Below are 14389 nucleotides of genomic sequence, written 5' to 3'. Positions count from 1 at the left end.
AATAAGTGTATTTACTGGTTTGACTTAGCACATGTGTGACAGATGACTACATTCAGAAGATCTTAGTTTGTTATCTTTGTTGCTAATGGTACAGACACTAGTACTTTAATCGTGCAAGACAGTAAAAGAGCAGCCTGTGTAACAGCCTGTGTCTGTGTTTTCATTTAAGCAGCTCAACTCACAGAACTCAACACAGAGTTCAAGAGAGGTTCATGGTGTGCCTTCATTAAAGACATGCATGATCATACCACATGCTTGTCATGAGCTGCCGGATGGACTCCATGGCCAGAGATCAGACAGGACAGAACTGAGTAGTCAATCTTTAATTGCAACGGCAGATCAACAGTAATCGGTGAAGTCAGCAGTTACTAGATGGGGGGAGATGACATACAATGTGTTTGGTGGTCTGGGTTGAAACCGGAAGTGACGAGAAAACCAAGATGGCCGACAAACGGCGAGCACATGGAACAAAATGGAGGACAATGGAGTTGGTTAATAGTGGCAACCCGTGAAGAGTATCCAGCAGTGTAAACAGAGTATTGCAGAAGTACAATGACAGTCACTGAACGTGACAAAAACCAAAGTCCAAAACACAGCGTGGGTGAACAGTCTATGGTGACGAACAAGGCAGTCCAAACAATAAATCCAAAAGGCTAAACTCAGGTCAAGGGTAATCCAGGTCATACACAAAGGCAGTCCAAACAGACAGAGCAGGAAAGGGGACAACCAGGGAGCGAAACAGAACAGAGGGAGAACTCACTGAACCAGAGGGGAAGCAGGGTCAGGTCAGGCTGGTCCAATAAGGGGGAATCCAGGGTAGACAGAGTAGAAAGGGGACAGGTCCGGGAAAGGGAATCAGGCAGGTCCAGGTACAGGTTAGGTACCGTGAGCAGGGGGGAAAAGACAGAACTCACAGCACCAGGGGGTCAGGCAAGAGACGGGGTCCAGATCAGGCAGAGTCCAAGAAATCCAAAAGAGTCAGTCCAAGATAATTGCTGGATAGTGTTCAGGCGTTGAAAACAGACCATCTGGCAGGGGAAACAGGTGAGCAGGCCGGTATTTATACTCCAGGGGAAAGCCAGGTGTGACCAATCAGGTGAGTGCATGTGACCAGAACGGGAAAGGGAAACAGGAAACCGCCAAAATAAAAGCACGGCAGGAAGCACTGGCAGCAACGAGGCTGGAACCATGACAATGCTAAGTAACACACAAATACAAAGATGAAATAGAGCACACCAATGATTTCAAAGATGCTCTAAATTGTAACCATATATGTACTGATTGGATGTGATGGGGTGCTGATGGGAGAATTCCTGTAACTGGTACATTACTTTCCTGTGAGAAGACTATAAAATATGTTTGTAAAAGGAAACGAGGGGTCAGTACCAATCAGTTGTTGCTGTTTGGAGACTTGTTCTTTCGGTTCTTTTCTTTTTTCTCGCAACCTGAAGCCTCACGGAGATTTGAGGTAAGTGAGATTATGTGACTTCCATTTTGATTAAACCTGTTTCTCAGGCCATTCTTGCTGCATCTCCACTACTTTGAGTAGTCTGAGTTAAGACTTGAAGTTCTTTGTTTCTTAAATAGGAGCAGAATTTGTTCAGGACAGTTTCAATTCCTGTCTGTGGGAGCTTCATGTGAGACAGTAACCTGTACTACACAGAACCATCTCACTGGTTCCCAAAAAGTTTAATGCACTCTCCAACTTTGCAAAGGCTTTAATTTTCCCATATTTGAAAGTCTAAGAGGTCATCATCTGTTTATTTTTCCCAGGTATTCAGTGTGAGGTTTATTTACAGAACCTTACAAGCCTCTAGTATATAGACCAGGGGTGTCAAACTCAAATTCGCAGTGGGCCAAAATGGAAACTGGGACGAAGTCGCTAGCAAGTCGAGTTCCTTTTTAATGAAAATCTTTTTTCACACACTAACAACAAAAACAACCAAAAAATTATAATACTTTAATGAAAATGCAATCTTTCGACTATTAACAGTCCATGCCTTGAAGTAGAAAAAGTGCACAAAGAGAGCATTCATTCAAGCTCAGTTTGCTACACTCTGATTTACTCTGATGCACATTGGTTCAAGCCAGATACCCTGGCATCTCTTCTAAGATGCAAGTGCATCTACATCTGGGGTTAGGCTCCGAGCTGAGGAAATCCTCAGTATTGACTGAAGGTGTCATCAGTGAGATGACTCCTGAGTGTTTTTTTTGTTTATCTTCATCAACATAGATATGTCGTGCCGAACATAGAGAGCATTTGAGCAGCTTGGGCTTGGAGTCGGGGCAGTGTTGTCAGGGAGGAAACATGGAAACTGTGCAGCACCCACAGAGTCATACTTTTTTATTTGAGTGTGTCACTAAACTGGAGTTCAACCAGTTGGTTGATCCGCTTTCCACGTCAAGTGCAAACGGTTTCCTGAGCAGTTTAAATATAATTAATATAATTACAGGGGCCTGAGTTTGACACCTCTAATATAGACTGTTAAAAATTCTCTAGATTGGTCAACTCTGACATGGACCTGTTGATAAACGGTAAAAAGTCGTTTACAGTCTGGCCAGGATGGGGTCTAAAGCTGTTTTCACATGTAAACTCTGGCTAATTAAGTCCATACACTGTTGGTTTCACACATGTAGCACACAACAGGAGATTGTGTCAGATGAGTTTTCACTTTGAAACAGTCAATTTGGTTTGAGAGTTGGGTGGTTTCTAGCACTTTGAAGCAGAAACCACATGCATGATTAGAAACGATGTGTTATTATTATGACCCTGCTCTACTGAAGAAGATTACTCAGACTTTGTTACTGTTTTGGTAGGTTAATATCTGAGCCTAATGAATCAGTCTACTGAATTTGTGTTCTTTTGTATAGTTCCTCTGGGGGATACCAGGGGTTGTTATTTTCCTGAATGTATGATAATATGCAGTTCCAGTGTTACAAAGGGCTTTTTATGTGTTTTATATCAGGCAAAGCAAGATTATCTACATTAGATGATCACCACCTCCTATTCAGCTTTTATGTTTATGATGGCTTCCTCCTACTGTTTTAGCAAATCTTGTCACCATCTAGGAATGAATGAAGAAGTCAGGAGGTGGTTTTTCTTATCTATGAGAACAGGAGACTACACTTTTGTGTTCTATATTAGTTTAAAGTCCAGACTTCCACTTTTGATTTCTTTAAACGTCTCACTGATGTTTGCTGTAAAGCGAGATGAATGATGATGGGGGCACTAACAACACAAATGCAGCAAAATAGGAAAATGACAGAAGTTTTTAGTGCACTTCCAAAATTGCAATCTCTATTAATACCAGTACAACCGTTTTGAAAAAAAAAAAAAAATTCCCAACACCACTCTTTCAAATTTTCATTGTCAACATGCTCTGACAAGTATGATTTAATAGCAACTGATACAAAACACAACATTTTGTGTTAATAAATTCAGGACGTTTGCTATAAGAAATAAGCAATTTAATACAACTCACTAATTTAAAAAAGCAATTTAATCACTGCGTGAAATGTGTTCCTTGAAAGTTCGAGGTTGGTTTCATGCTACAAAACACAGGTAAGTAACACTGGGTTTGTCATGTGTTTTATCTGCAGATGAAGCTGTTACTGTTGCTGATGTTGGTCCGCCCTGCTCTGTCATCAGACAGCTCTAAGAACAACACCAAATCAGGTAAATGAAACATTTTCATCATAACACAATCAGTATTAGCTGTAGTAAGTAAGGCCTGGAGGTTTAAAAAAGAAATGAAAAGCTGGTTGGGTTAGGTGAAGAGAAAAAAACTACCTATGCTACAGGACAATATTGTTAGCAGAGAGGTTGCAGTGGCGCTCCACAGGCTGAGTTGGGACAGGGTCAGTTCTTCAGACCTGACAGGTGCACTAGTGTAAAATGATTTTATACACTTACATTAACATCAATAACCCAAGGCATAATGAGGTCAAGTGCAATGTGGCTGCTGACAATCATATTATCATCATCATTTATATCTGAGGTGACTTGGCGAGCTTTAAAATGACAGCTACTGGGTTTACCACCCATAGAACACAACAGTAAGGATGAGACATGAAAATCATTAACAGTATTTTTATTAAGACACAGCATCACTGTAGAGAGAGAGAGCGTTTGTGTGTGAGAGTGTGAAAGTGCATTGGGGTGGATGGAGTAAAGTGTAGTGGGCTAGGGGCAGGCATTGGGAAGAATGAATATACACTTGAAACAAAGTTTAGAAAATTAATATTGGATATATATGTATGTAAAAAATAATACCAATAACACAGAAACCTTGTTCATTTGTAACTATTGAAAGATTATACTTATCTTTTATTGAACAGGTGTAGTATGTGCACACGACTCAAAAGTTACAATTGGGAGCAAATCTTTTTTGTGTCTTTTTAAAGTTCAGACAGCAGCCACAGTCTCTGACCTCCAACACAGTTTTCATTTTTCAAAAAATAAAAAACTATTTTAAATGTTCAACTTGTTGTATTTCAGTGTTTATTTTTGTTTAAACCCTGTAAAGCATGTGTTGCAAGCTTGAAAAAACAAAGAAAAAACATTAGGGATAATGTTATATGTCCTTTCTGTCTTGCCCTTTCATATTTCATACAGTTTTAGTACTAAACCCAAATCTAAAGGACAGGGTGCCTAAAATATCCCCTATGAGACCGATGACGAGAGATCTAGCTCCTCTGATTCCTCTGGAAAATAAGGAAAAGCGGAGTTTTTCTCCTCCTGCGAAGATTGGTAATACCAACCTAGAATGGCAGACCTGGACTTGTCTCTCCCAGATGGAGCTGTTTCAATTTATAATGACTACACTAGTCGCACCGACTATGTCTGCAAATACAGATGTGACGCCGGCTTCTACACCCCTGGAAAGGGTCCTTACCACTACTACTCCCTTAAACGTAAGGAGCATCCTGCATCCAGATTTGAGATCCTAGTGAATAAAGAAAACTTAGAGTTTCTTGAATGGGAGGATGGCTCCGATGGCTCAGTGCCTCAGAATTCAGTTAAAACTTGTTCAGGCAAAATAACTACATATGTAGGGAAGAACAAATATGGACTTGGGAAGGTGGATAAAGAGCAGAAAGTATTCTTCCTTCCCTGGGAAGGAGATGAGTACTAGTACAATTACTACCAGGTCCTGACCTATGACACAGAGATATCCAGTGAACAAATTTCTGATGTCAAGTACAAGATTAATGAAGCTAAAATCCGTAGGTATCCTCTAGAGACCATGCGTAAGTCTACCATTACTAACAATGAGTGCAGCCCAGTGACAAAGACAGCTACCCTCTCAAAGACAAGCCAAGTCGCGCAAAGCTGGAACATCAACTTTTCCATTGGATTTGGTATCAAGAAAAGCTTCACTGCCCAAATCCCCATTATTGGCACAGGTATTGAGTTAAGCTTGCAGACAACCTTCCAGTTCTCCAAGGGCACCACTCGCACTGAGTGGACCACTCACTCTGTTAATGTTCAGTTGAGTGTCCCACCAAACCACTCCTGCAGTGCCAGGATGGTGGGCCATAAGCGTGAAGCAAACATTCCCTTTCACAGCTCGCATCAGTCGCACCTACAGCAATGGAGAGACCAAATGGGCGTCCATCTCTGGGACGTACAAGGGCGTCCAAATTGGAGATGTGCAGGCTGTTGTGGATCGCTGTGACCCACACCTAATGCCAAGTCCTGCCCTTTGAAGTAGAAGAAACACGCTTTTTTACATTTAATAAGCTATTTCAAAAAAGTAGTTTGAGCCAATTAAACCACCTGTCAATCAACCTTTTTATGTTGAAGTATTTAATCTGAAAGCTATTGTTTGTGAAATATCACAAAAAAATATTTTGAAAAGTGCCACTTGCACTTTCGGTAAACTTATACTAAGACAGATTTGCATTGATGAATCAGTCTATCTGTCCCTAGTTTTCCTAGAACATACTGTATGTTTAAGATTTTTTTCAATTTGCTTATCATTTAAAAACAAAACAAAAAATTGTCATAAAACGAAGTTTAGAATCAAAACATAGAACAAACGAACAAAAAATGAAAAATTAAACTGGATATTCTAAGGCTCAAATATGAGCATATACATTTAAGATAATGAGACTTATTGCAAAATATTATTATTTAAAACTTTCACAAATACAAAAATCATGAATACAGTGAAAATACTGTTTTTAATTAGAAATAAAAGTTAAATGACAGGTATTTCATTAATTCTTGTGCTGTTGCATTATTACTATATCAATATTTTTGTTTTTCAAAGAGCAGTAACTAATGTCAGTGACTAGTAGTTGATCATGTTTTCAAGTCATTTTCCCAACACTGGACTCAAAATGTCATCAAGGAAACACAGGCCTGACAAGACGCCTGATGTCACTCACCTCCAGAGGAAAAGATGAGTAAGAAAAGAGAGGTCAAAAGAAGAGGTACCGGGAATAACAACGGAAGAAAACCAATAACATCCATTATACCCTATGACTGGAAACTGGGATGCACAAGTAAGAAGAGAAGATTGAAAACTGATTTGACATTGTACAGTAAATAATTATTTCATCACAGAAAAATGTATTAATAGTGTTCCATTAATTATTAATAGAAATCTAGAATGTGTAATCTTTCCAAGTTCACCATATCCTGAAGAGTCTGCTGACGTCTTTCATAATATAATGCTTTTTACTGCTTTGCTGTTAACTTTTACATGTGCTAAATAAAATAATCACCAGCAATTAAAAAAAGTTTTTCTTTTCATTAATTCAATTATTCAAATAGTAATATAAAAAACAGCAGGTCCCTGGTTAAAGGCTTTTTGCCATTTGGTCTAGATCAGAAAGAAATGTGTCCCTAGCAGCTTAAATTATTTTCAGCAGCTACAACAGCTTTTACTGATGGAGTGGCTTAAGGACAAGTCACTGACTGTACTTAAGTAGCTCACTCAAACCCCTGCCTAAGTCCAGTTTTCCTCTAGATAAACACAATAAGAGGAAAACCAGTCAAGGCCATAGTCCTACACATATTCAACTCTACACTGTGTCAGTCTGTAGCACCGTGTTCATGCTGCACGTTTCCTGTATGATTCACAAATAGCAACAGCCTGTGCCATGTCTGTAATGTGTGGGAATTTCATTCATTAAGTTTCCTGATGCAGCCATTAGGCAGCTACAGTATAAAGGCCTGGATCAAACTGACTGTGAACAAAGTGTAATGTTTTGGATAGCTACCTCAGAGTCTTTAAAGGGTCCAAATATTAACTATTTATAAGTATAAAAGTATAATGGTGTGAAACAAACATTCTATAAACATTTAGTTCATCCTTGAACTGGTCAGAACTTTCATACACCCACATGTACTGGACCTTTCCATTAGGAACTAATAACTCTACAGTTTGTTTTGCTCCTGAGATAAGGGGAGGAAGAAGAGACTTCTGTGTTTCACCATATAGCCAAAAGGTGAGCAGTGTCTGTGCTTTTTACTTTAACCCTTAAGTTTTGAATGATCAAATCCAAATTTCCACATTAAGCTGAGAAACTATTTTGAATATATGATATATATAAATCGACCTGGGGATGTTGCAATTTTGTCATTGTTTGAAAATTTCTTCTTTACTGGACCATCAAAAATAACACCCTGAGCTCCATTTTGTTGGAATGGGCAGAGCATTTGTCACATTTCCCATATATTTAGGCCCAAAAGTGTATTTTTGATTTTACTGGTCGTTTGAGCTCCTACAATAGGTAATTATGTGCAGATCAGAACTTAATATGTGTACTAGTAATATATAACATATTCATATTGGTCAATTAAAGGTCTATTAAGGCGAGGAACTAGAAAAAAAAGAAAAAAAGTATAAATTAAGCCTTTGTAGATGTCCCCTTTACTGCTGTACTCTGAAGTAAAAGTGAAGTTGTGCTCTAAGTTTGGTTTTTCAACACCATAATACAACTTAATACCTTAATAAATATATTCATTTTAATAGTACAATGAATTGTCTGGCTCTTGTTATAAAGCCATTAGCAAAGAGAAGCCATAGAGGCCATGGCAAATAAAATAAACAAGACAAAATTGGAAAATGAACTGGTAGGATAATTCATACTTACATTAAGTAAAACTGCAACTGAAGATGTGAAAGAAAAAACAATGAATTACAAAAACAAATATAAAAACTGGACTGGAAGTGACAGATTGCCTTTTAGTCTAAAAGCAATGATGTGGGAAAATAATTTGCAATCTACACTGATCAGTGACCTGTTTTATGGTAGGTCGCAGATTTATTAGTGCAACATTATCATGGCATAGAACAACAACTCCCAAAAGAATTTGTAAAGATTTGAAGATAACCCTGTTTGTTTAGATAACTCTGTTTTTCCCTACGGAGATTTGTTTGACAGGATCCAGTTCAAACAATTCAACCACAGATCTCTTCCTGTATTCTTTATATAATAAACTTACTTGACTTTAATACTATTGAAGGAGTTTAGAGGTACTCTCATTTGTATATTGATGCTGTCGCCCAGGGTTAATTTCTTAAAGGAGAGCAAAAATCCTCGTTTCTTTTAGATGTAATGAGACAGTTACTGGAAAAGCTTAAGGGTACCAATTAAGTGCAACTGATCATTGATTATATCCTGCAACATCTACTACTACATCAATTTATTTAACACATATTTCCCAAGTTTAGTGTAATATTATAATATATATTATATGTTGTTGTTACTGGTTGAGCAGACTTACGGTGCATCTGTGACAGATGGACTAGTAGGAACTACACACTTTAATTCACATTCAGTAGTATCACCCAATGATCTCACAGTTAGTGCATTTTGTTGTTACTGTCAGTCTGAGCAGCTGAAACACTGTATTTTTGTGTTATGTTTCAAGACAGTATCAGTCTAACACTGGGTGTTAAGAGTGGATGTAGTTACAGAAAGAGTCCAGCAGATGGAGCTATAACTCTGAGGTTTGCTGAGGCTGCTTCCTTCATACACACGAGTTAGCTGACACCTAGCTTGACTCTTGTAACCTAGTAGATTACTCTAATTTCCAAATAACTATGTAGTAGGCCTAATTGTCTCACAATTTAAATGAAACAACTGCGTTTAGTGTTTAACTAGTTTGAAATGTTTATATAATTAGGTCATTTGTCCAAAAGAAAGTTAAAGTACTAACATTTAGTATAAAAAAATAAGCAGCTGACTGCTTCACCTTTAACAAGGACAAACAACCACCGAGTCCTAAATGTTATTCTGTCCTGTTATTTTAAAGTTTTACATTTTCTATATTTAGACCTCGCCCCTCACCTAGCTGAGTATGTGTTTTTTCTCTGAACTGGGTCTTCAGTGATGTAAAATGCAGTTCATCCTGTCATGGGCCTTCCGTTTTTTTAAAAAGTATTACATACTTTTGTAATCATTAGGAAACAGAAATATCTACAGGACTCAGTTTGAAATCTAGATATTTACCTACCATATACTTTGAAATATAAAGAGTTACATTACCTATTCCGTAGGCACAGTAGGCCTACCTGTACCTAATTATTGGGTAATTATTAGTAAATGTGATTGTTTTCTCATTTTGGATATTTTAGCAGTAAATTAGTTTAATTAAATTTAAAGGATGATTTTTTGGGGGATTTGTTCTGTTTTTTTAATCCATCACTGATGCAGGTTTTAGAACACAGCAGTACAAATCTGAGTGATGCTCTTGTAACATAGTTAAAGTGTATGCTGGTTAAATCCAGCTAAAAGGAGCAATTCGCCACCTGCTGGTAAAATGTTGCACATACATTCGGTAGTAAAACCAAGGGATTATGGGTAATCTTCAGAAGCGCGGAGGATTTCCCGAGAGACGGAGCGCACGAGCAGATTACCCACAGCACATGATCCATTTTGTCTTTGTAATCCCTTGTGAAACTACAGTTGCCGAATAAACCTGCTGTTACCAACATCCAGAGCAGCTCCGAGTGGTCATTCGAAGACATGATACCACAGGTCACATTGGTGCCGTAACTCGTCCATGACTACGCCGGACCGGGAACATGTCTTCTCAACTGCACGACCGACAGGAGCTGCACTCTTTGGCTTAGTATAAGTGAATTCCAGGTTTATCCGAGCTATAAAGGTGAACTGTGTGCCTTTTCTGGGACTGATATTATACTTCTGTGAACTGTGTAGCTAAGCATGAGTTTTAGTAGGTTCGATAGCTCTGAAATGACTCCTCTGACTAGAGGTAGAGGTAGAGGTATAGGTAGAGGTTTAAGTACGCCTATTCCATTCACATTGGGTGATCATGAAGGGAACTTCGCTGCAGTTCATGCTAATTCTGTGCAACTTCCTGTAGACAACAGTGGTAGTGTGTCACCAAACAGAGAGCCTAACAGTAAGTTGCACCAGCCACAATGCTCCAGCACAGCGGGCCCAGACCCTCCCTGCAACAATGCGACACTATCTGACCAGATGAGCACCATTGTGCAGCGCATAGGCCAACAACTTGCAGATAGTATAATGACACACCTCAGCACATCAGCTTACACAGTCAGTGTGAATGCCAGCCCAAATGATTCACTCAATGACAAACAGCCCAACAATGGTTCCAAGTTAGACATCACCCAAGTTCAGCTAATTCCTCAAAAAGAAATCAAAGACCCACCTGTATTCCGTGGTGAGAGGTCTGACACACTATCTGTTGATGAGTGGGTGGAGTCAATGGAACGTACATCAGGAAAAGTGGCATTCAAAAGACAGATCAAGCAGAGGAAATACTCATCCACCTGAGAGGCAGGGCAAAGGATGTTGTGAAATTTGGAATAAGAAATGGAGAAACTGATGTTAGGCATAACCCTGAGGCCATTTATGGACTCCTACGCAGGCATTTTGGCTTCACCAAGTGTTCATCAGTGCCCCTGGCTGACTTTTACTGCACCTTACCTAAAGAACGAGAAGATCCATATGAATATTGGCTGAGGCTGAATAAGGCTGCTGATGTTGCCAGTGGTTGTCTGAAAGAACAGGGCAAAACGTTTGACAATCCCGGTGTTGAGGTTACACACATGTTTATCAGACACTGTCCTGATAAAGATTTAGCTCTTACCTTCAGGTCAAAGACACTTGATAAATGGTCTGCTCGTGAAGTTCAGGAAGTGCTAGATGAGTACCATTTAGGCAAAGGGCTTAGGTCCACAGCTGAAGGTGGTAGTAGAGTGAACATGAACAGGGTTGAAGTTAGCTCTAAGCCAGTTCTGGATAACAATGTTGAACATAAACACTCATTAGGACAGGACAATTCTACGCTGGAGAGGCTGATAGGAATGCTGGAAAAAGTGTTGCTGCAGGGTTCAGACTACACTCAGCCCAACAGAAGACAGGGTAGCCGTAACAGGTTTCAAAAGATTGAGGGCCTGGATGTTACTCCGTGTTCGGTGTGTGGTGATGCTACTCACTCTGGCCTCACACACTGCAGGGAGCATAAGCTGTGCTTCCTGTGTCATCAGCCTGGCCATGCTAGACAACATTGCCATGCGGCCCGACAGCCCCCGCTTCATGGTAATCAGGAAAACTGAAGGATCTGCGTGCAGGGGAGGACAGCGCAGATCGAGTGAATGACCCTCCCTCTTTGGATTTAACAGATATTGACGATTTAGAGACGTTGTGCAGCACCCACAATAGACTAGTGCAATCGAATAAAAATGTGATTGTGCAAGGTCTGCAAAGACTTTCTAACACTGATAGTCTGTTTTACACTGATGTCACAGTTGATGATGGACATGTTCTTAAGGCTCTAGTTGATAGCGGGTCTATGGCATGTACTATAAGTGAGGCGGCGGATGCTGTTCTTTCTAAGACTGTTCCTGGCATTGTGAAGAAGTCAGCTGAGAACTTTGTCATTGTAGGTTGTGGTGGTCACCCTGTCACACCATCTTCCATGTATGACCTCACAGTGTCGGTTTATGGTTACAAAGTTGTCATCCCTGTCCTAGTTGTGCCAGGCCAGAGTGATCAGATGATTCTTGGTAGTAATGCCATTAAGTGGCTCATCTCACAGATGCGAGAGACCATCCAGGACGGGGACACTCCATCCTCTGTGACTGGTGAGTCGAATGACAAAATGCCACGTCTGATGTCTCTGCTCTCAAGCTCTACAGGATGGAACGTCAGCACTGCATCACAAAAGCTAGGCACGGCTAAACTAAAAAGAAGTGTGACCTTGCAGCCCAAGTCTGAACATTTAGTGTGGGCCAAATTACCTCCACCTGACCCCTATTCAATACACGGTGCTGTTGTCATTGAACCGACCCAATCTAAGTCCAGACCTGCACAAATTATGGTAGGAAGGACTGTCACCCTATTATCAGGTGATGGCTGGGTCCCTGTTAAGATTCTGAACCCCACTGAAAAGACACTCACCATAAAACGAAATGCAAAAGTTGCTGACGTGTCTGCATGCCTTTCGGTGCATGACTTTCCAGAGCCTGAGCAGGTCCAATTAAATGCACAATACACAAACAATTCAGTGCCAGGCCTAAAGAGTGAGGAGGAGATCTCATGTGCCTTGAATGAAATGGGTCTGCAGGATTTGGATATTTCATCTTGTGAGGTTTCTTTGGAGTGGAAAAATAAGTTGATGCTGCTTATTCAAAAGTATGAGTCAATCTTTTCAAAGCACAAAATGGACTGTGGTGAGGCCAAGGATTTTGTGCACAGAATCCGCCTGATGGATGACAAGCCATTCAGATTCCCATACAGGCGTGTCCCTCCTTGCCACTATGAAAAACTCAGATCTGCATTGACTGATATGGAGGAATTGGGGATTATTCGTAAATCTCAGAGTGAATATTCCTCACCCCTTGTTCTGGTTGTCAAACCTAATGGTGACCTTCGCATCTGTAATGACTTCAGGTGGCTGAATGCAAGGACAGTGAAGGATGCTCATCCTTTACCACATCAAGCTGATGCTCTCACTGCTCTTGGTGGAAACGCATTCTTCTCTACCATGGACCTCACGTCAGGGTTCTACAATGTGCCTCTACAAGAAGATGACAAAAAATACACAGCATTCTCTTCCCCATTTGGTCTTCATGAGTATAACAGAATGCCACAAGGATTGACGAACAGCCCTGCAACTTTTATGCGTATGATGATGTCCATTTTCGGTGATGAGAAATTCACAAGCCTGCTCTGCTACCTGGATGACCTCATGGTTTTTGCCCCGTCTGAAGGTATTGCACTCCAGCGTCTGCAGATGGTCTTCTCTCGCCTCGCTGCCAATAACCTGAAGCTCTCACCTAAAAAGTGCCACTTCCTTCGCAGGTCTGTCAAGTTTTTGGGTCACGTCGTATGTGAGGAAGGTGTTAAAACAGATCCTAGCAAGGTGCAGGCTATAAATGATGTACAGGAGAGTGATTTGATGGAGTCTGATGGGAAAACTCCATGTGCTAGGAAAATAAGATCTTTTCTGGGCATGGTCCTCTACTACCATCACTTTCTGGAGAGGTGCTCTGCTAAGGCTAGGCCGCTGTTTAATCTTGTGTCTGAGCCTGCTACATCACACAAGAGGGGCAAAGGCCGCAAGCCAAGGATGAAAAAGAGTCATGTGAAGCTCTCCCCAAGTGACTGGACTGATGAGTGTGCAGCAGCATTCGCCACACTGAAATATGACTTAGTGCACGGTGTCACGTTGGCTCACCCAGATTTCAATGCACCATTCATTCTGGCGATCGATGCTTCCTTTGATGGTTTGGGCGCTGTGCTTTCACAGCTGCCTCCTGATGGGAAAATGGCCAGACCTGTAGCTTTTGCCAGTAAGACGCTCTCTCATTCACAGCTGAACTATCCTGCTCACCGTCTGGAGTTCCTAGCGCTGAAATGGGCAGTGTGCGATAAGTTTAGCCACTGGCTAAAGGGGGGACATTTCACAGTCTGGACTGACAATAACCCCTTAACATATATCTTGACAAAGCCCAGGTTGGATGCATGTGAGCAGAGATGGGTTTCAAAGCTTGCTGCTTACAGTTTTGACCTGAACTATGTTCCTGGTACAAAGAATGTGGTAGCTGATGCGTTGAGCAGGGAGCCATTTGTACAGTCATGTGTGGGCCACCGGCTGGTCACTGAGCCATATACCACACTGTTAAATGAGATGAGTGGAATGGCAGATAGGACAGTACAGGATGCTTTTAGGTGCACTACTAACTGCCAGTTAATTGTTGACCAGTCAGAGTCAGATTCCGCTCACTCTTTGCCTTCTCAGGGTTCCCTCACACCTCATGAAGTCCAGGCAGTGTTCGATGCTCATAGCTCTGGTGGCGTGAGCCAAGCAAGGGGTGTTGTGCCTTCTTCCCCTCTGGTTACTGATTTTGGCCATCCACCCGCTCGTCCAAAGAGTGAA

At 40.8% G+C, this 14389-nt stretch overlaps 1 pseudogene; it reads left to right on the top strand.

The window, feature by feature from the left end:
• The first annotated feature begins 4665 nt into the window (after positions 1 to 4665).
• Positions 4666 to 5709, top strand: LOC113150507 (annotated as a pseudogene).
• Positions 5710 to 14389: the final 8680 nt, after the last annotated feature.

This window comes from Anabas testudineus, chromosome 9 (genome assembly GCF_900324465.2).
Source record: "Anabas testudineus chromosome 9, fAnaTes1.2, whole genome shotgun sequence".
Taxonomy (NCBI): Eukaryota; Metazoa; Chordata; class Actinopteri; order Anabantiformes; family Anabantidae; genus Anabas; species Anabas testudineus.
The sequence above is the reverse complement of the archived record's forward strand: the minus strand, read 5'-3'. Positions and strand labels throughout refer to the sequence as shown.